The sequence below is a fragment of the Terrapene carolina genome, unplaced genomic scaffold (assembly GCF_002925995.2).
Source record: "Terrapene carolina triunguis isolate 2854851 unplaced genomic scaffold, T_m_triunguis-2.0 Scaffold30, whole genome shotgun sequence".
Lineage (NCBI taxonomy): Eukaryota > Metazoa > Chordata > Testudines > Emydidae > Terrapene > Terrapene triunguis.
The window spans coordinates 1301459-1328962 of record NW_020664381.1 but is presented as its reverse complement, the minus strand read 5'-3'; positions in this window follow the sequence as shown (position 1 = coordinate 1328962).

Sequence of the window (27504 nt, the reverse complement as noted above, 5' to 3'; positions counted from 1 at the left end):
CATACTGCCCAGAAAACTGACATGTCTCCTTTTCGCACTGGCTCAAAGGCTATGGTGAAAAGTGTATTTGTTATATCAAAGGCCTGGTCTACACTTATAGTTTAGGTCAATATAGCTGTGTTGCTCAGGGGCGAGAAAAATCCACACCAGAGCTATGCCAACCTAACCCCAAGTGTAGCTGCAACTAGGCTGATGGAAGTATGCTTCCGCCGATGTAGCTACCATCACTCAGGGAGGTGGTGTTCCTACAACGACGGGAAAACTCCTTCATAGAATCATAGAATATCAGGGTTAGAAGGGACCTCAGGAGGTCATCTAGTCCAACCCCCTGCTCAAAGCAGGACCAATCCCCAAACAGATTTTTACCCCAGTTCCCTAAATGGCCCCTTCAAGGATTGAACTCACAACCCTGAGTTTAGCAGACCAATGCTCAAACCAGTGAGCTATCCCTCCCCCGTAATTGCTATAGACTGTGTCCACATTACAGGATTACGCCAGCACAGCTACAGCGTTGTAGCTATGCCATTATCGTCCCTGTAGTGTAGACATGGCCTTTGTGTAATGGGTTCATTCCCCAGTGACCCTGACTAAATAGGAAATAACCTTTTAAGCTCTTTATTACAATGCACAGTGTTCTCCTGGGGGGTGGGAAGGAAGGGAGAAACTGACCACCACACAGAAGGTATATTTTTTTCTGTGTGCTCACTGTTAAACAGATCCTACTGTTAATGGCATAATTTTGCTACGCAAAAAAATGTTTGTCTACTTATATTTTCCTCTCTGTATAACAAGTGCAAATCCAGAACTGCTGTTCAGTCCTAAAAAATGTGTTTCATATTTACAGTCATAAGTATGGTGGAATAATAGAGTTATATTTAAACATACTGTGTTAATTCTATTTCCCTCTTCTCTCCTGGCCTAAGGCCCTTGTATTTGGGAACCGTACAGGGCTCAAGAGGAGAGTTCAGGCATCATAAACTTGTGAACACAGCCCCCACTGAAAATCCTTGTGAAGGGGATGCAACCCCCAGGTGGCTTAACAAACATGTGCCTCCTTTTTTTTCAATTCACTGAGCTCTCCTCTCCTCAACATTGTCATTTGCTCACCCCCCTGAAATTCCAGATAAATACAATGGACTCGTAGTGGATAAATCAAGAGGACACTTCCAGCACTAGGATCTATGAAAGTAGCTAACGCAGTGGGTTGAAGTTAGTCCTTTGAGGCTTTGCAAGATAACAGGGCTTCATGTGTGGGGTTTGATCTTAAGCCCATTGATACCAATGGAAACAGTGACTACCATTGACTTTAATGGCAGTTGGATCAGGCCCTGATGCAGGAAGTGTTATTAGTTTAGTAAAAAGAACAGGAGTACTTGTGGCACCTTAGAGACTAACGAATGTATTTGAGTTAGTCTCTAAGGTGCCACAAGTACTCCTGTTCTTTTTGCGGATACAGACTAACACGGCTGCTACTCTGAAACCTGTTATTAGTTTAGTGATTCCCAACTTTTTCAGATAATTGGATTTGTTCACAAGGGTTAAGCTGTGCTAGTCAGTACTTGACACCTCCCATTTGCAGAATTTGGTATCCCAGTCTGGCAACTGGGGCCCTGATTCGGCATGTTCTTAAATCCATCCCTATTCAGGGAAGCATTTAAACACGTGCTTCAGTCCTATTGACTTCAGTGGGATTTAACATACACTTAAGAGCTTTCCTGAGCAGGGATGCTTTCCTGAATTGAGACCTGCCTTTTGTTCAGCCCATGCTTTTGGAGTTAGCATGAACACAAATAGCTGGGTGGTAAACAATGGAATTGGCAGTGCACTGGAGCAAGAGCAGAAGCCGGTTCGTAATGCATGTAGCAAGAGCCTAGAGTTCCAATCCCAAAGATCCAGCGCTAATATTTGCACCAGTAGTTAGGGACCACAATGAAAATGATTTCTGTGCTGCTTTTAGCCACTGTCTATACTGATTTTGCCAATTAAATGTGAATATCTTTTATTTTAAATTTTAACATCAGTATAGTCTTTTCCTGACAGCGATTGTTGAGCTCTGTTTCTTTTGCAACCCTTTACTTAAAATCCCATTAGTGAATTATTTGTACATCGTGTTGTTTGTCTCTGATTCTGCTTATAGGTTGGCTAAAAGTGGCAGCGACCTTACCCTAGCGCTGCACTGGAGCCTTGCATGAGATGTTAAATCTTATTATGATAACACAGCAAACATAGGGCTTGATCTTGCCTTCACTGCACACCCAGCACTTCCATGGACTCATTTTGAAGTCTTGTTTTGTTTCACTCTGACCTGCTGTTTTATGATGTCTGTGTCTTAACCCCCTTGGCACAAGCGATGGGGACATTAAGCCCTAATGCATTTTACATTGACTTTGTGTATTGACAAATCCTGACTTAATGCTCCCTTATACCTGCTGGCAGCAGGAAAACAAAGATTGTATGTGTGCTATGGAGCCTTGACCTATCAGCTGTTTTTTCAGCTGTATGTACATCTGTTGCGCTCTCCTAGTTGACACATTGTGACGTGCCATTCATAAAGTATGATAATACTGAAGACATTTTAAAAGCCGTGCTGGAACTAAGAAGTAGGCAGGGGCTGATGTTCTGACATGTCATCTATATGTTGTATAACCCCCGTCACTGCCATGTCACCAGATAGGCCCCGTTAGGTGAATACATAGAGCTAGTAGTTAAATCCCATTGAGGTCAATCTTGTTTTCTTAGAGTTAAGCACGTGCTAAAGGGCTTTGCTGGATTGGGTCCCAGAATACTTGGCAACTTCCAGGATTGAATCCAGACTATCCTGTTTTAAATCATATTTTTATATAGTAGGGATCATTTTAATGTGTTACATTCAGGTGGATTTTAGTATGTATACTACTGTGCTTTGGACAGGTCCATGAGTTGTAATTACCTTCAGCCATAACAACTTTGTTTTAACTCTGTGCAGACACTGGCCCATTTCTACTTATTTGTACACATTCCATGCAGCACCTACATACACTAAGAACAGAAGTACTGAAGAGCATGAGCCCTAATTTAGACTTCTGATAGCAACACCGTGTAATGTATGGTACTTAATATTGTTTTCATGTAAAGGGTCTCCCTTCAATAGGTCTTTGCTTTCTTCCAAGTCTTTTCTTTTTCATGTATATCATCAAATTGGATCCTCTTTCTGGGGTGAAATCCACCCCTGTGCATGGGACCAGCACAAGGCCTATCCACAGCTTAAGGGGGACTTAATTGGGGCATAGATCAAGACCTTGGGAGTTAGACACCTAAATATCTTTGAGGCTCTGGGCCATAGTCCTTCTGCTAGGCTTCTGCACAGTGGTGAATTTCACCCTTTGACTCCAAGTTACTTCATGTCCTTATTCACTGGGTGTCACACTGTACAGTGTAGAAACAGAATGGCATAAATGAGCTCTTGGTGCCAATGCTAAGTACACCTCTACCCCGATAGAACGCTGTCCTCGGGAGCCAAAAAATCTTACCGCGTTATAGGTGAAACCGCGTTATATTGAACTTGCTTTGATCTGCCGGAGTGCGAACCCCGCCTCTCCCCCCTCCCCCCGGAGCGCTGCTTTACCGCGATATATCCGAATTTGTATTATATTGGGTCGTGTTATATCGGGGTAGAGATGTATTCCAATATCTTAACTGCCTTTGCAGAATTCATTGAAATATTGAAAATGGAAGTGCTGGATTTAATGGTGTTCCCCCTGCCTTCCCCCCAAAAAATCTAAAATGTATTTTAAGTGTATTGTAGAGACAATATGAAGTCCTTGTTTCTGAAAGATATTTGTGCTTTGGTGACATCTATGATTTTGCACCATTAATTCTTATTTTAGGAAAACATTAAAATTAAATGCTATTAATGACTTCTTTCCATTACTTCAGAAAATCAGACTGCTTGAGTTAACTCTGATTATACCAACCTTTACCAATGGGAATATTTTGAAAAACAATGCAATGTAAATAAAAAATGCTCTGACAGAAAAATGCTCATAAAGCATGGTACAAAAGTTAATATACTGCATTTGTAGTGTCCTCTGATGGGGAAGGAAAATGATCATTTTTATTATAGATATGTTTTAATAGAAAAAAAATCAGTCCTACAGTGTAGTTGGGACTCTAGCTAACTTGTTTTAGACTGTTTGTGCAATACCTGATCTCAGTCAGTTGAACTTGTAGTGAGATATTGCCCTTGAATTTGTTATTGTTATTTAATTTTTTTAAAAAAACGCAAGATTCAATGCAAGTAACATTTTAAATCAGTGTGCAGAGGTGTGCATACACTGTCTATCTAATATGTAATTGTTCTCTCTTGTTTCTGTGATGCAAGATGCATTACTAGGAATCAACTTTGTTATGCTTCTTTAGAGACAATTGTTGCCTGCGCACCGTGATATATTTGCACTGTTGTAGATATATATAAACCTGGTCTTTTTCAGGTTGCTTGTTACCTTTGTAGTTCGTACTCATTGGCACAATAGACCTGAGTACCAACTTTAGGATGTGGGGCATTCTAATGATACATTAAGCTTTGTATATTTCTGTATACTTAATACTTGTAGGAGATTTGTATGTGCATTATTTTCCAAATTAGGGCTTTGTTTTCTGAAAACAGAGAACATTTATGATGATGTAACAAAAATCAAATAAAGCATTATTATTTTCAGATTACTGCCTTAGTCCCTGTTCACTCTCAATCAGAAATGACAAGCATATTTGCCAGTGAATGATTTGGAATTTCACAGCCTGCTCTTAGACATATACACCCAATCTGGGGAGTTCTGCCATGAATCCAGGGCAGTGTATTGCTCTTTGTTAGTTCCACATATGTATTATGGCACTTATAGGCATCTCCCAATATAGTTAGGCTCCAGAACAGTTTCCATTATACCCCTATTCCCATCCCAATATTCTGCCTGTGACGACAACCTGGACATCCCATTTGTCTGCATCTTCCACCAGCATCCCTATGCTTTCTTCCACACTATCCCCTATGCAAGGAGTGTCCTTCCTGAGGTGGTCCACAGTCACTTCCTTCCCATTCAAGTCTCTCCTGTAGACCAACATTCTACCCTAATGCCTACAAGAAACAAACTGGCTGATTGTGGCTAAGTTGTGGGGTTGGTATTTCTTATAATGCAAATGTTCTTAAAATGTTGTTTAATGAGGATGTTGCCAATTCCCATCTGACCATTTTACTCATACATTGAACCTCTTTTTCTTGCCCTTCAACTCCGTTTTGTGTTTTTAGAAGGCAAGCTTTTCAGGGCAGGGATTGTGCCCTTTGTTGTATTTGGAGATTGCACATTTTGGGCCCTACTAGAAACAAATTAACAATATTAGCAGTACTCCCCTGGTTTTGCAAGCTTATAACTTTCACAACTGTTCCTTCTGGATTTATACTTCCACTCTCCAATGAAGTTACTCCAGATTTGCAATGAGATCAGAATTTGGTCCTGTTACCATTGGCTTGCTGTTTGGCCTTGAATAAATCACTTAACCTCTCTTTGGGCCAAATTCAGCCCTGGTATAAATGTTTTCAACTCCCATCAACCTGAATGCTTAGTCCTATTGAAGTCAGTGTGACTACTTGGATGAGTAAAGCCTACTCCCAGGAGTAAGGGCTTTTGCAGGCTCAAGCCTATGGGTTTTTATCCCAGTTAAAGTTTGTAAAGTGCTTTGGTTTTGGTTGGGATGCAAGGTGCTAGATGGATGCAAGATTTAAAAAAATGCTTCTTGAAGGAACACACATTTTGAATACAGCCTAATATTTAACCATTCCATTGAATAAACTTTTGATTACTAGGTAATTGCTTCCTAATATCCTTGAAAGACACAGGTGGCAATGCCTTTGATCAACCAAGAGCCTTAGACCTAGTCTATTTAGGTTGACATAACTACAGTGCTGAGGGTGGTGAAAAATCTACACCCTGACCGCTATAGCTATGCTATCCTGACACCCAAGGTAGATGCAGCCAGGTCCAATGGAAGAATGCTCCCATCAATGTAGCTACCATCTCTTTGGGAGGTAGTTTTCTTATCATAGAATCATAGAATATCAGGGTTGGAAGGGACCTCAGGAGGTCATCTAGTCCAACCCCCTGCTCAAAGCAGGACCAATTCCCAACTAAATCATCCCAGCCAGGGCTTTGTCAAGCCGGGCCTTAAAAACCTCCAAGGAAGGAGACTCCACCACCTCCCTAGGTAACACATTCCAGTGCTTCACCACCCTCCTAGTGAAATAGTGTTTCCTAATATCCAACCTAGACCTCCCCCAGTGCAACTTGAGACCATTGCTCCTTGTTCTGTCATCTGCCACCATTGAGAACAGCCGAGCTCCATCCTCTTTGGAACCCCCCTTCAGGTAGTTGAAGGCTGCTATCAAATCCCCCCTCATTCTTCTCTTCTGGAGACTAAACAAATCCCAGTTCCCTCAGCCTCTCCTCATAAGTCATGCGCTCCAGACCCCTAATCATTTTTCTTGCCCTCCGCTGGACTCTTTCCAATTTTTCCACATCCTTCTTGTAGTGTAGGGCTCAAAACTGGACACAGTACTCCAGATGAGGCCTCACCAATGTCGAATAAAGGGGAATGATCACGTCCCTCGATCTGCTGGCAATGCCCCTACTTATACAGCCCAAAATGCCGTTCGCCTTCTTGGCAACAAGAGCACACTTCTCGTCCACTGTGACCCCTAGGTCCTTTTCTGCAGAACTGCTACCTAGCCATTCGGTCCCTAGTCTGTAGCTGTGCATGGGATTCTTCCGTCCTAAGTGCAGGACTCTACACTTGCCCTTGTTGAACCTCATCAGGTTTCTTTTGGCCCAATCCTCTAATTTGTCTAGGTCCCTCTGTATCCAATCCTTACCCTCTAGTGTATCTACCACGCCTCCTAGTTTAGTGTCATCGGCAAACTTGCTGAGAGTGCAGTCCACACCATCCTCCAGATCATTAATAAAGATATTAAACAAAACCGGTCCCAGGACCAACCCTTGGGGCACTCCGCTTGAAACTGGCTGCCAACTAGACATGGAGCCATTGATCACTACCCGTTGAGCCCGACGATCTAGCCAGCTTTCTATCCACCTTACAGTCCATTCATCCAGCCCATACTTCTTTAACTTGGCAGCAAGAATACTGTGGGAGACGGTATCAAAAGCTTTGCTAAAGTCAAGGAATAACACATCCACTGCTTTCCCCTCATCCACAGAGCCAGTTATCTCATCATAGAAGGCAATTAGGTTAGTCAGGCACGACTTCCCCTTGGTGAATCCATGCTGACTGTTCCTGATCACTTTCCTCTCCTCTAAGTGTTTCATAATTGATTCCTTGAGGACCTGCTCCATGATTTTTCCAGGGACTGAGGTGAGGCTGACTGGCCTGTAGTTCCCCGGATCCTCCTTCTTCCCTTTTTTAAAGATGGGCACTATATTAGCCTTTTTCCAGTCATCCGGGACCTCCCCCGATCGCCATGAGTTTTCAAAAATGATGGCTAATGGCTCTGCAATCTCATCCGCCAACTCCTTTAGCACCCTCGGATGCAGCGCATCCGGCCCCATGGACTTGTGCACGTCCAGTTTTTCTAAATAGTCCCAAACCACTTCTTTCTCCACAGAGGGCTGGTCACCTTCTCCCCATATTGTGCTGCCCAGTGCAGCAGTCTGGGAGCTGACCGTGTTTGTGAAGACAGAGGCAAAAAAATCATAACAGAGGCAAAAAAATCTTATAGGATGCATCAACACTAGGGTTATGACCTCATAGCTATACGGCCATAGCCCTGCAGTGTAGACAAGCCCATGAAGTCATGACAGAGCATATACTTGTAGTAGAGATATAACTGGTTTAAAATTAATAATTTGTAAATGTGAATATTTCATTTTTAAGGAAAGGCCTGGTGTTCAAAGAGTCAGATTTGCAACGGCATGTGCAAAAAGTAATTACAATTGCATATGTGTGTTTACTGTGGCAATGCCCATAAAGCAGGTATTTGTGTGCACAAATGGACAGTGATGTATCTCATTGGCCACATGCACACAAAGTCAATTTGTTCGTGCTCTCCTGCATGTGTAAATTAGGTGGCTCTCTTTGCAAATCAAGCCCAACATATGCAAGAGGCTTTCTTACCCAATGAAAAGTGCTGTGAATACAAATCTGGAGAAAATGTGAGTTCATGTGTCCCAGGATTATGAATTACACATGAAATCAATTTATTTGTCTTTAGTGAATTTTTAGGGTCTTTCATAAGCATTTTGATGCAGGGACTGTCATTTATAGTGCCAACATAATGGAACCCCAGCCTGACTGGCCTTTTGCTGCTACCCACAATATCATACAATGTCATACATAATAATACAAATTAGCCATGACCCTAGTTCCTATTTATACCAATATCTTTTCTCAGATGAGATAGTCACCGACTGTGCACTAGAGGGTGCTGGGAAACTTCATAAAGAGTAAGCCATATCAAGCAGCATTACTCAACTCTCTCTGCTCCTCATCTTCTCCTTTCTTCATCCTGAAAAACTGAAGGTCTACAACAGTTTCATTCTTGTACACACATGCTAATGAAGCATGCTCTATATTACTTGTGTGAATTCCCTCCTTATGTACAGTTCTGGTACAGGGTCAATCTTCTCATTAGGTGAACCTCTTCAGATAAAATATCAAGGAGGAAGCTATTTATATAGTCCGTATAAATGCAAGTAAGGAGCGATGAACAGGCCAGGGTGTGCAGACAAACCCAATCCTGTATAAATGAGAGCACTGCTAAGTTACTCGTGCCTAGCAGGAGTAAGGCTAAAGAGAGGGGCATGTTGCTAAGCCCCTCATCTTCATGTTGAGGCTCATGCTGAAGTCCATGTCATCACAGACAAGCTCCTTCTTGCCCACATTCCACGCTTTTTCGTCTGGGAGCTGTTCAGATGCTTTTATGCATGTTCCTTCTGGTGATTTTTAGGACTCCAAGTTGTGCTTTACAAATATTAATGAAAATCCTCCTTCCTGTAACAGAGTTACAAGGGAGGATTTTGTGGCTATGGCACTGACATGGGATTCGGGAATTCTAGCTCCGATGCCCAGATCTCTCCCAGACATTGTGTGACCTCAGACAAGCCACTCAAGGGTGGAATCCTGGCCCCATTGAAGTCAGTGAGAGTTTTGCCATTAACTTCAGTGGAGCCAGAATTTCTCCTTTAGTTACTTTGTACCTCAGCTCCCCATTTGTCAAATGGTGATAATATCCTCACAAGGGTATTATGAGACTAAATTCAGACACTCCATGCTCAGACACTTCAATGATGGAGGCCCTATTAGTAGATTATCCCTGTTACAGGCACGGAACAAAGTCAGAAAAGTTAAATGACTTGACTGAAGCCCCAGAGGATACCAGTATCAGAGCAGGGACTGGGATATATGAGTCTCTTACTCTCAGTCCTATGCTTAGTTCATTGGGCAAGGCTTCCTCTTATTCTATTAAGCTGTAGATTTGTGTAGTGGGCCTAAGATCATTAGAGGCAGCTAATACAACACTGACTCCTATTATTAAATGATCCACAGGGCTACTCATAATAAGGGGACCCTTGGCCACTGTTTTTTTACAGGTCAGTAAAATGGCCAATCCTGGATGATATGAGCAACTAGTGAGCTTTTGGAAAGATTACATGGACAAAGTTTCATCCTTAGCAATAGGTTTGTCTTTTTAAGGCAAAGGTCCAGACAGTTTTACAATTAAATCTGAGATCGCCTTTTATATTATATTTATATAGGCCTGCAAAATTAGTCATGGACTTTGCATGCCCCCAAACTAACCCTTCCTAAACCAAAGAGAACAGGACTCCCAAAAATGTTATCTAGTGCTAGTGTCAATGTAAATTCATTATTTCAGGATGTGATTCTATGGTGAATACTATAAAACTAAGTCAAAACATAAACCTCTCATTAGAAACTGTGCAAGAAGTGGTATACATTACATTTACAACTACCTTCTGTAACTCATTTTAAGTAGATTAAAAAAATAAAGAGAATATGAAGTGTAAGGATTCTCTGTGCTTCTCTTCTGTGCTGTATTTTCAACTTATTAGCCATTTAAATCTTGATTCATAATGCAGGATAAAAGCACAAGGTCTTGGGGAAGTTGTTATCACAATAAGGGTTAATCTTTTTCCTTCACCTTATTTAAAATTATTTTGAAGGATAAAGTAACTGGGCAGGGATCAGATTGTTAGAGAGATGGTTAGTAGTTTTAAAGTAGTACAATGCCTCAGTAGTGAGGCCTATCTTTAGAAGTTCCATAAAGGGAAACCTATCTAGCAAGTATATTTTGGAAGATCTGTTTCCTGAAGAAAAACTGTCAAGAGCCAGATCATTCAGAAGCACTGATTACATCAATTTCTCTCTTTTTGTTTTGGCCTCATTTGGCGCTCTGCATTCTTTCTGTGCCATGAAGTGTTACATAATACATACATATTTTACAGATGTTCTGCTTATTATTACCATTGCAGGTAAAGCTGCTGCCCATTTCCAACATTTTCCCACTCACCTGTTCACACATACCTATATCCAAAGGCCCTTATAGGGGGATTCATAATCCCTCTTACTCCCTAGCACAAATCAGAATCTAGCCCCAAGGTAATTGCAGAAGAATTGGAAACTGCTATCAAGCTTTTAGTTTGCTGCTTTTATTTTTTAAGTCATGTGCTTTGTATAGTAAAGTATTGAAACATTTGTGGGCAGCAGTGGTGAGCCATCTCACTGAAAAGCAAAAGTACAAGTGCCAAAAATGGCTTAGCAATTAATGGAGATCATAGTGTAAGACAGGAAAGCTTTCTGTTCTTGTCCTGCTCGAGGAATTTCAGCGGAGAGAGACAGATTCACTCTAGATGACACATTCTGGAATCAAAACAAAACAAAGGCACATCATTGATATCTGCTTCCAAACCGAAGTCTGTCCATTCCATGTCAAAGACAGGGCTAGCTAATTTTCAAAGGTGTTTACTATAGTTGGTTGGGAATGATTTTCCTATGGAAAATGAGTTTCAACAAAATCTAAATTTCCACAGGACAATTTTGATTTTGCCCCAAAAATTGATTTTTCATCAGGAAAACTGAAATGAAATATTTAATTTTGGATCAGTTAAACCGAGATCAGCATATTTTGTTTTGTTGAACTGATCCAAAACATTTCCCATTCCAGGCTCCCTGAAATACTACATCTCCCACAATGCAATGTGGATTTCCCTCTGATCAAGCTGCAGGATGCATCATGGGAGTAACATGACTCTGGGTGTATCATGTGAGATGTAGTCTGGCCAGGGAGCCTGGCCCATAGGGGAGGATAGGGACATCAAGCCCCTGAATTGTAGCTCCCAAGAGTCAGTGAGCCACAATGGGAAAATGCAGATTAATGTTGAATGTTTGGGTTCAGTTCAATACACCGAAATTAAACATTTCAGTTTTGGGAATGTCAGAATATTGCATTTCAATCATTTCAACAATGGTGAATCAAATGTTTTTAGAATTTCCATTCTGCAAAAAACAAATAAATAAATAGAAATTTCCACTTTTCACCCCATTGTGGGACAAAAACAAATGTGGAAATGTCAGGATTTCCCATGGCACCAAAATTCCAAATTTTGCTCAGTTCTAATGTTCTACAGAGCGACACCAATAGTCCCATGTTTCCCCAACAGTATTAATTTACAAGTCACAAACCCTAACTGAACTCCAGAAATGTGTAGTCTGGGGTATGTCAGATGGTGTTTACTATGTAAGTACAAATAATCAAATAAATTAAGGAATGGCTATGTAGATGGATGCTCTCCTTTCTCGCCCTCCACGCCCCTGCTTTCCCCAGACACTGATTTCCCCCCCCCCCTCCTTACACTCACTCGTATTCTGCCAAGTTTTGACCACTGACTAGCCCAGAATTGGAAGGTGCCCAGAATTGGGAAGGTTTCCCCAAAGTGGATTAAAGGCTTTGGCCCTCTCTGCCACTGGCTAGTCCTGTGTGTTCTGTGCCTCCTGGAATCTCAGCACACAATCCCAGCCCAGAAATGTTATTTGTTTACAGACAATTTTCTTCCATCTACCTACTGCTTTAGGTTAATCACACTGAGCTAATCAATACTACAGTGATGTTTTCCGTGTATTCCGGAACTGGGAAAAACAGGCCCATGACTCTATTACCTTCCTCTGTCCTAGGAAAGAAGCACCAGATGGCACCAACGATACTGTCATCAAAACAGCACCCTCTGTTGTTGCATGTCTCAGCACTGATGTACGGATAGCCACAGTTCCTTCGGGCAGATGGCTGCTGTGCACATTGCTCCGGAGCTGTTTAAAATAAAGTCCAAGTTAACTGATTGTGTGAGTTTCATTTCATGATTTAGGGCCACTCTGCACTATGATCTTCACACTTGGGTGAGCACACAGGAACCTAGGAATGACCATGCTGCATCAGACCAGCAGTCCATCTTACCCAGCATCTTGTATCTGATATTGGCCAGTACCAGATGCTTCAAAAAAGGTGCAAAAACCCTATAGCAAGTAATTATGAAATTCTCTGCCCATAGAGGAAGTTCCTTTCTAAACACCTTTGTTAGATATTGGTTCATGAAATATGAAGCACGGGGGTTTATAGTTCTTAGATCCCTTAACCAGCCTAACGTAACAGAATGGTTTGTTATCTATATAAACATCACCCGTTGAAGCTCAAGTTAATTTCAGCCCACATGCATCCAACTGCAAAATATGTTCCTTAGTATCAATATGCCTCAAATTCATATTGTAATGGTAATTGATCAGACACTGACATCAAATGCTTCTATAAATATAATACTTTATAATTAAACTGCTGGAACAAAAAATACCTTGGCTACAATCTCCCATCCATTCAATAACAATGGTGATGTCAGTTGTAAGTAAGAAAATGAGTCCTATTTAAAACTTTTAATTCATTGTAAACTTTGTTATTGTTTCCTGTTGCAGCTGTTATTCCTTCTCTGAGAAAACTGTGTGGAGAAGATGACTCACAATCCCAGTATTGCCAGCCTCAAGTGTTCAAAAATTGTGAGTTAGGCCCCAAAAACTCATTAAATTGGTTTAAAAAACATGCTATTTTAAAAAATCACAAACCAACAATTATATAATTTGGGTTCTTTTGATTTGTTTTCTGGCTTCTGAGCCTTTCCGTTACATTTGGGCCACGTTTTCAAGCTTTTCTCTGCAACCAGGAGGGTTAGAAACTGACTTATTTTTCAAATGAAAGCTGAGATTCTCCTCTAACTTTCATGACTCCAGAAGAGGAGCTTTAAGAAAAGCACCAAATAGCACCAGACACTTGTTAAACTGTGAGAGTTGCCAATGCTGCAATCCCAACAAAGGAAACAATTCAGTCTCTGTATTCCCTCTTGTTCTGGCTTATTAACTTCTAGATGATAAACTTCTCTGCAGGCCTCATTTTGATGGGAGTTTTGATTAATGTCTGCAGTATCAGTCCCCGCATTATTTGTGTCCATTGCAAACATCACATTTAAAGGGTTCCTTCTTTGTCTCTTTCTTTTGACAAAAATCTCTTTGAGCTGCTTTTAGCTTCTTGAGGCCCAGATTCATCAAAACACTTATGCAGATGCTTACCTTTAAGCTCATGTGTGCTCGCACTGAAGTCAAGGGGTTTGTCCTTAAAGGTAATCATGTGCTTTAGTGCTTTGTTCAATCAGGGCCCAAATGAATTGCAATTGTCGGCTGCGGAAACATCTCACTCATGCAAGCAGGCCTTACTAATTCAAATAGTGCCATTGACTTGAGATTTTTCAGAGCCTTTAATTGCAAAGCGTTTACCTACTTGATACATTGCAAGTGAGTACATTAAAATGTCAGTTTTTCACAGAATTTTGAGTTACTTCTCCTTTCCAAATGATTTAGGTTGTTACAACTTTCCTTTCCATTCATGCTAACAATCTACCACCCACTGCACTTTTGTTGTTTCTGCATCTCAGCCACAAACAATTCTCTCCCATTGCTTCAGAATTCCATGATCCATTGACAGCTTTCCCTTAGTCAGATTTGTTTTAAAGTTACTATAAAGTTGTCTTTAGTGATGAGGACCAATTTGTAATACCAAGCATTGTGTATTCAGTTATAGTAGTAATTGAAGGCTTTGTTACCGAACCACGTCATAATTGTAGAAGTTCAATTTAGGGCTAATGGCCAGTCGTGATTTCAAACACCGATTGCTGTCTACATAATGGCTTCATCACCACAAAGTCTTGCTCTTTTTAGAGTAGAGAATTACTTGCTGTCAAGGTATTGGCTTGTGTGAGTGAGACAATTTATGTAATTGACACTCCCCCCCCCCCCCGCAAAACATTAAGAACTTCACTCACTTATACAATGTTAAATGATGGGTGGAAGTGAGATCAGTCTCAAGCCCAATGGAATCTGCACAGATTTTTTTTAAAAAGTTATTTAAAACCTGCATAGAGTTTTTTTTGTTTTGTTTTGTTTTAAACTCTAGCCCCAATCCTGCAAACACATGCATACATGAGTAATTAATGGGGCCATGCAGCAGTATATAGTCACTCATGTGGGCAAGTGTTTATGGGACAAGGGCTGAGATAATCTTTATACTTTAAAACTGTGCTATGGTTAGAAATGGGGAAAAGGAAAACCACGTGAGCTAATTGACATATAGGGGAATTGTTTTCAAATGTTTTAGTCAGCTGTTCTGTATATGAAAATAATAAGAAGAAGATCTTCATCTTTTGTGGTTCTCACATTTGATTATTACTAATGAGCTGAATTTGTAATAAGAAATTTTGCATTCCATTGCAAGGGATCTTAGAAGCATTAAGATCACATTCTGTGATAACCCCACTACTGCAATAAAACAGACTTTATATAAAATGGTAACGTTAAAAATAATAAAAGAATCCTAATTTTGATTTCATTTCACTTATTGTGGCATTATGTACAGTACTTGGTAACAGAGAAGACAGATTTTGCAGCATCCCACAAAAAATTTGAAAGTAATTTGATTGTAAACTTTTGGGCCAAATGGTGCTCAAGAAATAATAATTATTACTGATAACAATGATGAGTAAAAGGATGCAATCATCAAGAAAGAGCCTTGTGGTTTAACAGAACTCTTTAGATAAAATTAAGATTTCTCCCAGACTTTCCTTGAATGTATTATTTGGTTTGATTAACCAAATAATCAACACAAGACTTTGCTTGTTATCAACACATGAAAAATGAAGAAAATGCACTTACATAGTTGTATGTATCCATTAGCCAAGCTGCTGAGCCCTAAAATAAGGACAATTGCCAGTAACCAGCACCCCTTGTGTTCCATTGTTGTTTGCAGTTCTCAGTCCTGAACCTTCAGGTTGGTTAGAACAATTAGTATAGAGTGAAAATCTGTAAAAAAGCTAATTTTATACCCATATGTTTGTTCAGTCATTTCAGATAATGTTTATCTTGGGAGGGTTATTTTGTATCCAAACTCCACCTGTGTATTTATTTTGGAGTAACCCATGTTCAGTCCAGATACATTATCAAGAAATAGGAATGATGGTTTGGATATTAATCTTAGTGGGAGGTTTATGTGGCAAGGGTAGGCCGCACATTTTTTTCTCATGAGTCACTCATACCTACCCTTGAATTAGTCAATATTCTATCAGTTTGCCTTCTCTCTCAATCACAGTATCAATCTAACAGAAAGAAAATGTGATATAAGTGATTTATTATTGCCAGGTGTGGAGAATGTGGGAAATTTCTGCAGTGTGTTTATGAAATATTATGTGTGACTCAGTTTACCTGTTTAATCTTGCGCTGCCTGCTACTTGACCTCAGGGGGTTGACTTCTTTCCAGAGACACTCGCTGGGAGTAATAGGTGATCAGTGTAGTAGTGTGTCTGGGTTGGGTGAGTGGACTATCAAGACTCATTGTCATTTGAATAGGTCTACCTGGGCAATACAATGGGTATGCCAAAGAAGGTGGCCAAACCAAGAAAAGTGATTCTGCCAAGTGAACTGCTACCCAGGCAAAGGTGGGGGACTTGGATTTCCTGATGAGGCTGATCAGGGGGTCACCTGACAAAGGGGTCTGGAAGTTGTAAAAGGAAGGGTCTCTCAGTGGCCATTTGAGAGACAATGGAAAGATGGTCTGTCTCTCTCCATGGTCCAGAAAGGAAGCCAGGAGCTGCGGGAGGGAGATCCTGAATGACTGGAAAGGATACTGGCCCAAATCCCAAAGAATGCTGCAGGAAGTGAGGCAGCGAATGGCATACAGGGGTTTTTTTAAATTGTTTTTTCTTAGATCTCTTTCTCTCTTGTGTTATCTAACGTAAAGAATAATTGTGCTAGAAATCTTTGCAAGGTCTATGTCTGTTAGGTTCAACTATTCAGTGTCCCCAAAGAACTAAACTGTAAACTAGAGAATCCTCAAGGTTGGAGCTCTGGGAAAAGACATGCTTAAGCAGTGGAGGCGCCAACACAAGTCACAGAGACCAGCCATTCAGACTGTGGGGCCTCAGTTCTCAGAAAGGGGTGCTAGACAGAGAATCTGCACCCCAAAAGTATACTCCGAGGTAGTGCCTGTACTCTTCTCAGACTCTTCTGGACCAGGGTTGTGACATCAAGCCATAGAAGTTTGATAAATTCCATATTTCCGACACTACCTCAATGCATAGGGATCAAGAGACTCTTATAATATATGATTGTTTCAACTTGCTTCTTCTCTTCAGAATGGGACAGATGGTAGAATACAGTATATTATCTGATAAGGCATGGGCAGAATGACACTTCACCCCCAGTGGGGGTAGCTGTGGTCTAATGGACTTAGCATACAGCTAGGGACTCAGAAGATGATGGGCAATCCTGTAATCTCTCTGTGCTTCTCTTACCTCATCTCTAAAACTGGCATATGGTGCTTACCTCCCTTGTAAAACTGCAAAGTATTATTTACAACAGCAGGTCTCTTACCTTCCTAGTTATCTTTTATCTCTCTTTTTCTCTTTCCAGATAATTATCTCCCCTTGGGGGAGATATAATCCATGTTGATAAATGATTCATGTCGATAAGCAAAATAGTAGAGAACATTATTGTGAAGGGAGTTTGGGCGACATTAAAAATCTGAATGAGCCATTGTAGACAACAGGATGATGAAGCACCAAGACCCAGTCCTGCCCTGTGGGTGGAAAGTGAGGATGATCAAGGACCCTGGCAAGTGGATCATATATACAAAGAACCCTGTGAGCACAAAAAGGGATGTATCCAAGCCTACCAGGGGTTAAAAAGTTGGGTTTTCTTGCCAAGTGGCCCTTGTTTCCCTGTCAATTAACCACCAGGAGGTTACATAACTCACTAACTTTTCCCTCAGAGGAAACTGGGACCTGAAAGAGACGAGTCAAGGAGCCTACAGGAAGAATTCATCCAAGCAGCTGCTTGGGCAATTTTACTATGTTTTGGACTGAATTTCTCTCCTTTTGCTTGTTGTAGTTTGTGTGGAATAAGAACATAGACAAAGAGAGCCAGGTTGTGTTCTGTGACTTTTTTTTGTTACATCTTCATAAATATGACTCAGGAAAGATAGCAGAAAACAGAGACCTGGATACCAATCTCACTCTAGTGTACATCAAGGTAATGCTGTTGAAAAGCTATGTGCAAAACTGGTATAAGAACACAATTGGGCCCAGACTTGTACCTTGTGTAGTCATTTATACATGGGCAAACTGGGCATAAAACACAATCTATTCTGACTAGGTTATATCTTACAGCTATTTGAAACTGATTTTGCACAGGTATCAGTTACTACACACAGTATAAGGGAGAGGAGAACTGGTTCTCATCTGGCTTGTATGGTGAGGACACCCTGGACCTATTACAGAGTAAATTCCTGAAGTAGTTACTCTTTGCTCTTTCAAGCAAAACTCTCACAGCAGTTGGAAATTTAATATAAGTATGGACTTCAGGAATTGGCCCACTGCAAACTAAACAAATGGATTTATTATGAGGAGCTGTTATAAACACCACAGTTTCCAGAACATTTTCATTAAGGCCAAAAGTAGAGATGGGTGAATAATCTATCTTTCGGTTCAGTGAGCAAACCGAAAAAATATTCAGTTTGGTTCTGAAAATGTTTGGAATTTCTCAGCAAATCAGAAAGGTCCATTTCAGGAAAACCATGGGTATGTGACCCCCTATAACATTTAGCTCCACAGTCAGGGCATTTGCCTGGCATCTGCTAGATCCAGCTTTGGAGGTCCATGCTAGAGCAAGAATTTGAACTCAGAGCTACCCCTTCTGAGTTGAGGCTCTAAACCACCACGCTGATGGCTATTTGGAAGGTGTGGGGGGGTTACTCTCAGTCTCTCCTGTTGAAGCTATTCCACTTTGTATAGCTATATATGTATTCATTGGGCCAAAAAGAGAAGCAGCCGCTAAATAGCCTGGTGATTAAGGTGCTCACCTGAGAAGTAGCAGACATGGATTCAAGTCCCTTCTCTCCATCAGGCAGAGAGAAGATCAGAGTCTGAGTCTTTGCTCCAGAGCAGGGTTTCAAAGCTGGGTCTCGGCTATACCAGGCAGATGGCCGAACCACTGGGCTCACAGGGAATGAACACATATACACTCTTTTGTTCTGAAGCTTGTCAAAACCAAAAGGGTCCAATTCAGAAATAATGTCAGGTTGACCAACATTGCATTTTTCAGCACATAAACTATCTGTCAAAAAACATTCACCCAGCTCTAATCTCAAGTGAATTGAATTGATAGGTCTTAACACTTAATTCTCTCTCCCAAGTTTTGCATAAGAGATGGAAATCTGTGAACTCTAAGTAAGGGTATTACTTAATCTTTCAAGTATTTATTAAATGGAACCACTTTCTTTTTGCCTTTAAATAGGGATCTGCAGCACAGCAATACAATATTATTTTATGAGCAACATAATTAAGGTGCTCAGTGATTAGCATATCACTGAGTAAATATTGGAGATTGATCATCAGGCGCAGCTGCTCTTATAGCAATAAAAATTAGATTCATTCAGTCCTTGAAGTTATCAGAAGTTCAGAACATTCAAGAGAATTTGTAGCATTTCCTAATGCTGTGTAATTGAGAGTGGTAGAAGTATGACTCTCATACCAGCTACTTTTTCATATTAATGTTTAAACTTAGAACAGCATGGCTTTTTAAAATGTCCTATTGCCCTATAAAATCTCAGCCACGTGAGAATATCAGTGGTTTGAAAAACCAGCACTTCAGATAACAAGCACTCCTTGGGAACATTAGTTATTTCATTCATGTACAACCCATAGAATTGTATTAGCAATTCTGTATTAAGAGGCACTCCTCCCTTTTGTGAATCAGCCCCGAAGCAATATCCCAATGTGGTCTTTGGAGTAACTGTGCTGCTGAAAGTGTACTCTAGAGGGGAAATGAAGAGACTTGTCGTCACTGAAGACCCTAGAGCATGGCTTTTTGGAAGAGTGAGGATGTCAGCCCCTGTTGTCCTTGTTCAATTTAGATAACTACATTTTGCTTATATAAATCCCCCCAGCACTTGAACTGTATTCAGGTTTTTTATTCTTGTCCTGTCTTTAATTGTGTCTTTTTGCTATGTACTGTTAGGGCCTGATCTTGGGCCCATTGAAGCCGGTGGCAAAATTAACACTGACTTCAGTGCAATGATCATTCCCTTAAAAAGTTTCCATATTCCTCTCCAGAGAGTTGCATTTTGGTGGTGCCTAAAATAAGTCCTGTATAGCGTTTATTAAAGCATTGTGGGATGGAAAGTAGCTTAGATGAAGCTAAAAGACAGTCCAGTGGTTAGGTCACTAAGCTGGGACTTCTGAGACCTAGATTCAAGTCCTGGCTATCCCATGAACTCCACAATGTGATCTTGGGCAATGTTAGGCCCTCAATTTCCAACCTGGAAAAATGGGGATAATAGTACTTCATTATCTCTTAGGAATGTTGTGAAGTTAAATACATTAAAGAGTGGAAGGTTATTCTGATAACTTACAGAGATGGGGGCCAAATGATGAAAAGTGTAGACCAGGCCTGCACAACTCGTAAAGCGGCGAGGGCCATATTACTCCAAAGAAAACAACTGAGGGCCGAAACCCACCGAGCGCCGTCAACACCCCACCCCAGCGCCACCCAGCCCCCCCCCGAAACACAACACCCCCCCCCAGCGCCACGCGCCCCATGGAAACAATCCCCCCAGCGCTGCCAAAACACACACACACCAGCGCCACCTGCCCCGCGGAAACAAATCCTCCTTCCCCAGCGCCACCCCACTGAAACAGCAGTATTGAACCTCGGTAATTTGTTATAGCGGGCCCCTAAGGTAGTATAATTAAGGTAAAAGAAAAATGTCTTTTTGCTAGAAGTGGAATAAGATCTTCCCCCCACTTTGTAATCAATTGCCCTGTTGAATGAATGAGGTGTGAATGAGGCAGGCGTGGAAGGCAGGCACCTCCAGACAGCTGCAACCCTTGGAGAGGGCAGGGCCGGCTCTAGGATTTTTGCCGCCCCAAGCAAAAAAAATGTTGGCCGCCCCCCCTTTTTTTTGTGCCCCTCTGCCCCCGGCCCCTGCCCCAACTCCAGCCCTTCCAAACCCCTTCCCCAAATCCCCACCCCCGCCTCCTCCCCCGGTGTGCAGCATTTCCCTCCCCCATTGCTTCCTGCAGGCCTCCCGCCATAGCTCATCTCCGCTCCGCCTGCTCCCCTGGGCATGCTGCCGCTCCGCTTCTCCCCCCTCCCACTCAGGCGAGGGAGGGCGGAGAAGCGGAGCAGCGGCGCATTCAGGGGAGCAGGCGGAGCGGAGGTGAGCTAGGGTGGGGAGGCGCAGGAAGTAACGGGGGTGGTAGAGGAACCGCTCCAGCTCACTTCCGCCATCTCCCCCGAGTGCCCCGCCACTCGGCTTCTCCTCCCTCCCAGCCTGCTGCGCAAAACACCTGGGAGGGAGGGGGGAGAAGCGGAGCGGCAGCGGCGTACTCAGGGGAGCAGGTGGAGGCAAGCTGGGGCGGTGGGGCACTTTTCCCCCATGCCCCGGAGTCGGCGCCTATGATGGCTGGTGCCAGAATGCCGCCCCTAGAAATGTGCCGCCCCAAGAACCTGCTTGTTTTGCTGGTGCCTGGAGCTGGCCTTGGGAGAGGGGATGGGAGCTAGACCAGATCAGTAGAACAGGTCAGCCACCGATTCGCTGCTCACCTCCTCAGCCCCCCTCCCCCGGCTCGCCTCCTCAGCCCCGCCCCCCCGGCTCGCCGCCTCAGCCCCCGCCACTGCCTGCCCGCTCACCTCCTCAGCCCCCCACCCCTCCCGGCTCACCTACTCACCCCCCCGCGGGCCGCACAGTGAGCCCACGAGGGCCACATGCGGCCCCCGGGCCACATGTTGTGCAGGCCTGGTGTAGACTGATATAAATGCAAGCTATTGTGTTGATTACTACAGTGAATCTACTTATGTCTAATATAGCTAAACTCTGTGCACAGTTTACTCTGTAAAACTCCCACTGAAGTCAAATGAGTTTTGCCTAGGTAAAGACTAAGGGCAACTGAGGATTTGCCTTATGTCTCACCAGTGTACTGGTGTAATGTGGCTTGCTCAGGATTTTCCACGGAAATGTATTTTCTCTGTATGTGTCTCTTTGGCAGTGAGGTGCTCCGCTATGGGATCACCAGAATTCCCCCACGAACAACAGTGTGCATTCAAGAAGCAAGAGCATGAAAGGGAGCAGGAAGGAACGTAAAAAATAACACATCAAATATATTACTTTGCACCTCTGATCCTCTGGGAGAGATGCCAAGAGCAGCTGCTGTTTCTCCCTAGCCAGGGCAGGCTCCAGGCACCAGCTTGTCAAGCAGGTGCTTGGGGCGGCCACTCCGGAGAGGGGCGGCATGTCCAGGTATTCGGCGGCAATTCGGCGGACGGTCCCTCACTCCACCTCGGAGCAAAGGACCTTCCGCCAAATTGCCACTGCAGATCGTGATCGCGGCTTTTTTTTTTTTTTTTTTTTTTTGGCTGCTTGGGGCGGCCAAAACCCTGGAGCCGGCCCTGTCCCTAGCAGACAAAACATCTCCAGCAAATGGACCACTGCTGCATGCTGCAGCCTGTATCTTCTTTCTGTGGTTACCGATGCTCGGATATCAGGAGGCCTTGTGCAAACAAAGGAGCAGCAGGGGTGTTACCAGATCCCCATACGTGAAGTTCTGCAGCCCACAAATACACACTCACTGGTTTGCACTAGTTTTAAACAAACTGTTGATTCTACGGTAGAGAAAGATGGGAGAGGCTAATAACTGACATTTTTCATTCTAATGCACTATTCAGAATGCCAATTTGCTGCATACTCATATCTATGGGTTTACTGGTAAAAACATCGTAGTCTGGACATCATGTACATCACAGTATATTTTTACTATTATTATTATTATAATCAGAAACCCAATAGGTAATAGTTATTTTGATTCCTCATAGACACAGTGTCTATATTACTGTCTTTACTATGTGGTTGCAAATACCCTGTTTGTAGAGTCTTTTTTAAGCCCCAGTACCTGTCTGACAAGAAATTACCTGCTGACCATGGTTGTAGTGGGGTAATATTTTTGTTTACCCATTTAAGCCCTGTTATTCCAGATATAATAGTCACACAGAAAAGAATTAGGTTAGCATTAGAAGCTGGTAGATCTAACGGCTGGAGAAAAAGATCTGGGGTGAGATCATGGTCCCAAATAGGTCAGTGGCAAAGCTCCCATTTAATTTAAGGGGACAAGATTTCCCCCCGGCTTTTGAAACCTTTGTACTGGGTGTGTCTCAAAAGAAAAGGTGCTAAGGTCCCTACCCTGTAACAGGATCTCTGTGGTGGACCCTTACACAGATGCAGTCTGATTGAAGTCAGCGGGACTCCATACGAATGTACCAGTCCATCCATATGGAACCCTTTGCCAGATAGGGGCCTACAAGATGACTCTAAAGTGTTCAGACATTGACGTGGACTGGTCATCCACAAGCACTCTTTACTTTGGGAGAACTGCCTGTGAGCATTGTGATGCTGACAGATCAGGTGCCAGCTCATGCCAAGGCCCCTAGGCCTCATTGGACACTGACAAATGCACAGCTGGAAACCAGTCTGTCTCACTGGTGCGTTAGTATTGTTAAAATTGATACAAATGCATTTAGTGTTTAGACTTGATGAAATGCTTGTAGGATGCTGAATGTATTGAACTCGCTTATAACATCTGTAGCCCCTGGTATAAGTTATGCTGAGTGTTTGCATTGTAAACCTCTGTAATTGTGCAACTCACCAAACAGGAAAGAAGCATTCATTAGTGTAAAGTGCTGGTCCTGCACACAAGAAAGCCCATTGAAACCAAAGTAGCCATTGTGACACATCACAGGACAAAGACTTTGTTGACTGCTCCCCCCACCCCCATGAAGAGGGGACCTGAGCATGAACACACCCCATCAGCTTGAACTCTGGGGGGGAGGGAATAAAAATGTCTGACAAGGAGGATCTGTATCACTGTGCTGCTTGGAGTTCGGAGAGGGCAATATATCAAAGCATAAGCAAGGGATCCCCAAGCAGCTTGGGGCTTGTCTACACTGCAACGTTGTTGACAAAACGTTTGTCTTTTACGACTACTTAAAAAAGCCCCCCCGCGAAAGACAAACGTTTTGCCGACGCAAGTGTGAATGCAGCTTTGTCGGCAGGAGCGCTCTCCTGCCGACAAAGCTAACGCTGCTCGCAGGGCTGGAAGTATTTTGTTGGCAAAAGTGCTGACAAAATATCGACAGAGAGCATTCATACACGCTGACATTTAGCAACAAGGCTCTGTTGACACAGCCTTGTCGCTAAAAGCTGCGTAGTGTAGACAAGCCCTTAGTTTGGGTTAGCCCTAAAGAGACACAGAGCGCTTGCATATATAGCAGCTTCTATCACCTTTGGAATCTAAGATTATAGCTCATTTGCATGTGTATATTTACCTGCTTTAACCTTGTAAATAACTCGCTTATTTCTTTTTCTTTAGTTAGTACTATGGAATTGGCTACAAGCATTGTCTTTGGTTTGAGATCTGAGGTACAATTGATCTGGGGCAGGGATCGGCAACCTTTGGCATGCGGCCCATCAGGGAAATCTGCTGGCGGGCCGGGACGGTTTGTTTACCTGCAGCGTCTGCAGGTTCGGCTGATCGCTGCTCCCACAGGCCGCGGTTTGCAGTTCCAGGCTAATGGGGGCTGCGGAAAGCGGCGTGGGCCAAGGGATGTGCTGGCCGCTGCTTCCCGCAGCCCTCATTGGCCCGCCAGCAGATTTCCCTGACGGGCCGCGTGCCAAAGGTTGCCGATCCCTGATCTGGGGTAAGTGACTGGTCCTTTGGGACTAGAAGTAACTTGAATATTGTTGCGATTTTTGGTGTAAGGGATCATCCATCACAAAGGCAAGCTTGCCTAGGTGGCAGGATAGACTGGAGTGCCCAAGGGGACTGTCTGTGATTCCATGTTAAGGCTGTTGTAGTGCTGGAGGAATTCACACTGGATACTTGATTGGTGAAATCTAAGTTTAGAACTCACAACCAGTTTGGGGTTTGTGCCCTGCTTCTTCACAGTCTGCCCTGAGGTTGGCACTCCTGGTCATGAGCCACTCTAGACAGCTTGCCAGGCAGTCTACTCTAGCAATATTGCTAATCCCAAACATTCAGAAATAACAAGTAAGCCCCCTAAAATCACACAATTGGCTTAAAAGACCATGAGATTTAAAAAAAATATTTTTGGAGGTTTTTTTATATGACTTGGTTTCTGAGTCTTCAGGGTGCATTGGGATCAGGTTTGCAGGCTTTTCTCCGAAACCATGAGGACTAGAAGCTATTTTTTTTAAATGAAAGTTGAGATTCTCAGCTCAGAGAGCTCGGTCTGTAAGAGAAACAGTAAATTCCTCAAGGACTTGGCAAAACACTCCTCCTATGGCTAGCGCTGTTGGAACTGCACCAGTGCGAGACCAATGGTGGGAGTAGTCCCTGCAATTCTCAGTGTAGGTGCAGCTGAAATGGCGCAGAGGCAAACATTCAGGGTGGTGGTGTTTTTCCCCATCTTGGACAAATGTGTGCTGCTGTGTGTTTATTTCTGAGATAACACTTTCGGATAGATTGCAGCTCTTAAGCCACAATCCTGAAAAGAGGGTGGTGCAGAGCCACACCAGAGATTGCATCTTGGAGAGCACAGTCTCTGCCAAGGCTGTTCCCTGTGTATGGGCAAGAAGCAATCTGCTCCATAGATTAGGGTGGAGAAGAACATCCCCCACCCAGTGCACTGGCCCTGCTCCATATGCTGGTGTGGAGCCACAGCCCTGCCCATTCCCCAGGGCACACAGACTGCTATTGTGAGTGGCTATTACATACTCAACCAAGTGGCACAGGAAGACTTCTTATGTGTCCCTGGTTAAGCAGGGGTCACCCACAGTCTAGCCCTAATTGTTTGATTTTTATATCCATTTATATATAATCCCACCTTTTAGGGGAAAGCCTGTGAAGAGAATCAGTGGATCTCATATTTTTGATTATAACTAAGTATTTTGTTGTGAGTAATTCATTTACACAAGGGTGTAGTTGATAGGACATAGTCACACTTACGATATGATCAGCCACACCAAATGACTAAACATGCCATAGAGCTGCTGATCTGCTGCTAAGCTCACTCCCTTGGTTTTCCTTTCCATAGTTACAATAAACACTATGTGGTATCGTATAGGGCAAGTTAAAAAATGGAAACCTATTTTTCTAGTCAAAATTCTTGACCAGCTCTACTATTTTCTGTGCTTGCCTGGGCCCCAAACCAGAGATTTAATTTAAATGTTTAATTATATTAATCTTCATATAGAACCCCAAAGGTCCTGCAGTCTGATCACTGAAATACGTTAAGTAGATGGTTTACTACAAAGACAAAGATAGAGTTTTAGTATTTTTGATTATGGAAATAGTGGGCTTTTTTTTAATGAGGAATGAAGGTTGGCCCAGTGATTAGGGCACAAATCAGGAGCTCTGTAGTCAATTCCCTGCTCTGCCACAGGCATCCTATGAGATCTTGGGCAAGTCACTTAGCATCTCTCTGCTTCAGTTCCCCATCTGTAAAATGGGGATAAGAGCACTGCCCTACCTCACCGTGGTGTTATGTGGATAAATAAATACATTAAAGGTTGTGAGCTTCTCAGATATAATGATAAGGGGAGGGCATATAAGTACCTTTAAACAGATTGATATAAACCCAACATCCTGACCAGTATAGTGACAAAAAGAGCCTTGGAAGCTTCCCTAGGTTAGTGTGGTGTGCTGGCCAATTCCAACAGTTACAGAGGCCAGGAGAAAAGCACTAATTGCACATGCAAAAAAATCACCAATTGTAACTGTTTTGTAGTGTTAGTTTGTTTTTCTCCGACAGTAGCAATTGGCAAAGTCTAAGCTTTCATTTCCTTTTAACCCTGAATACTCCTGAAAAACAATAACAGGTGCAAAGCAATGAAATGCTCCCTTCTCCCAGTGCATTTAACTCTATAAAGTGTTCATTCAAAACCTAGCTGAGACCACTTTAAATAATATAGTGATTAAGCAAGGATAATAACATAAATAAATGTACCTCTCCTATTCCACTAGGTGGTGCCAGGATTGTGGATTTGTATATCAGGGTGTGGTTGGCCTATTTTCTGACATCATCTCTTTAATGGCAACTGACTCTGCTGTGGGCAGTTAGTAGTGTAAAAGGGATGTGAATTGGGGCATGCACTCAGCTGCCCCATGGCCTGATAAAGGGTTACCATTCGTCCGGATTCTCCCGGACATGTCCGGCTTTTCTGAGTTAAAAATAGCGTCCGGGGGGAATTTGTAAATGTCCGGATTTCCCCCCCATGCAGAGCGCGCGCGGCTGACAGGACAGCCAGCCGGATCGTGCCACTCGCACGGGGCTCCGGCAGCCAGAGCCCCTCCTCCGCTTCCCCCTCCTCTCCCCTGCTGCTTGAGATCACTCCCCTCCTCCCCCACCCCCTCCCTGCATTCGCAGATCTTCGCATCGGGCCTCCCGCAGTCTGGAGCTCCTCCCCCTGCTCCCCCCCCCCGCTGCCCAGCACGCCACTCAGCAGCACTCTGCGAGGGCGGGGACCGGGCTGTGCGCTCCGTGGGGGAGCGCGGTAGCGTGTCGGGCTCCGCGTGGAGCCTGGCACGCTGTTCTGAGCAGCATGGTAAGGGGGCCAGAGGGTCGGAGAAGGGGCAGGGAGGTTCTGGAGGGGGGCAGTCAAGAGACAGGGAGCAGGGTTGGATGGGTCGGGAGTTCTGGGGGGGGGGTCTGTCTGGGGGCAGGGGTGTGGATAAGGTTTTGGGCAGTCAGGGTACAGGTAGAGGGTAGGGTCTCAGGAGGGGGCAGTTAGGGGACAAGGAACAGGGAGGCTTAGGTAGGGGGTGGGGTTCTGGAGGGCAGTTAGGAGCAGGGGTCTCA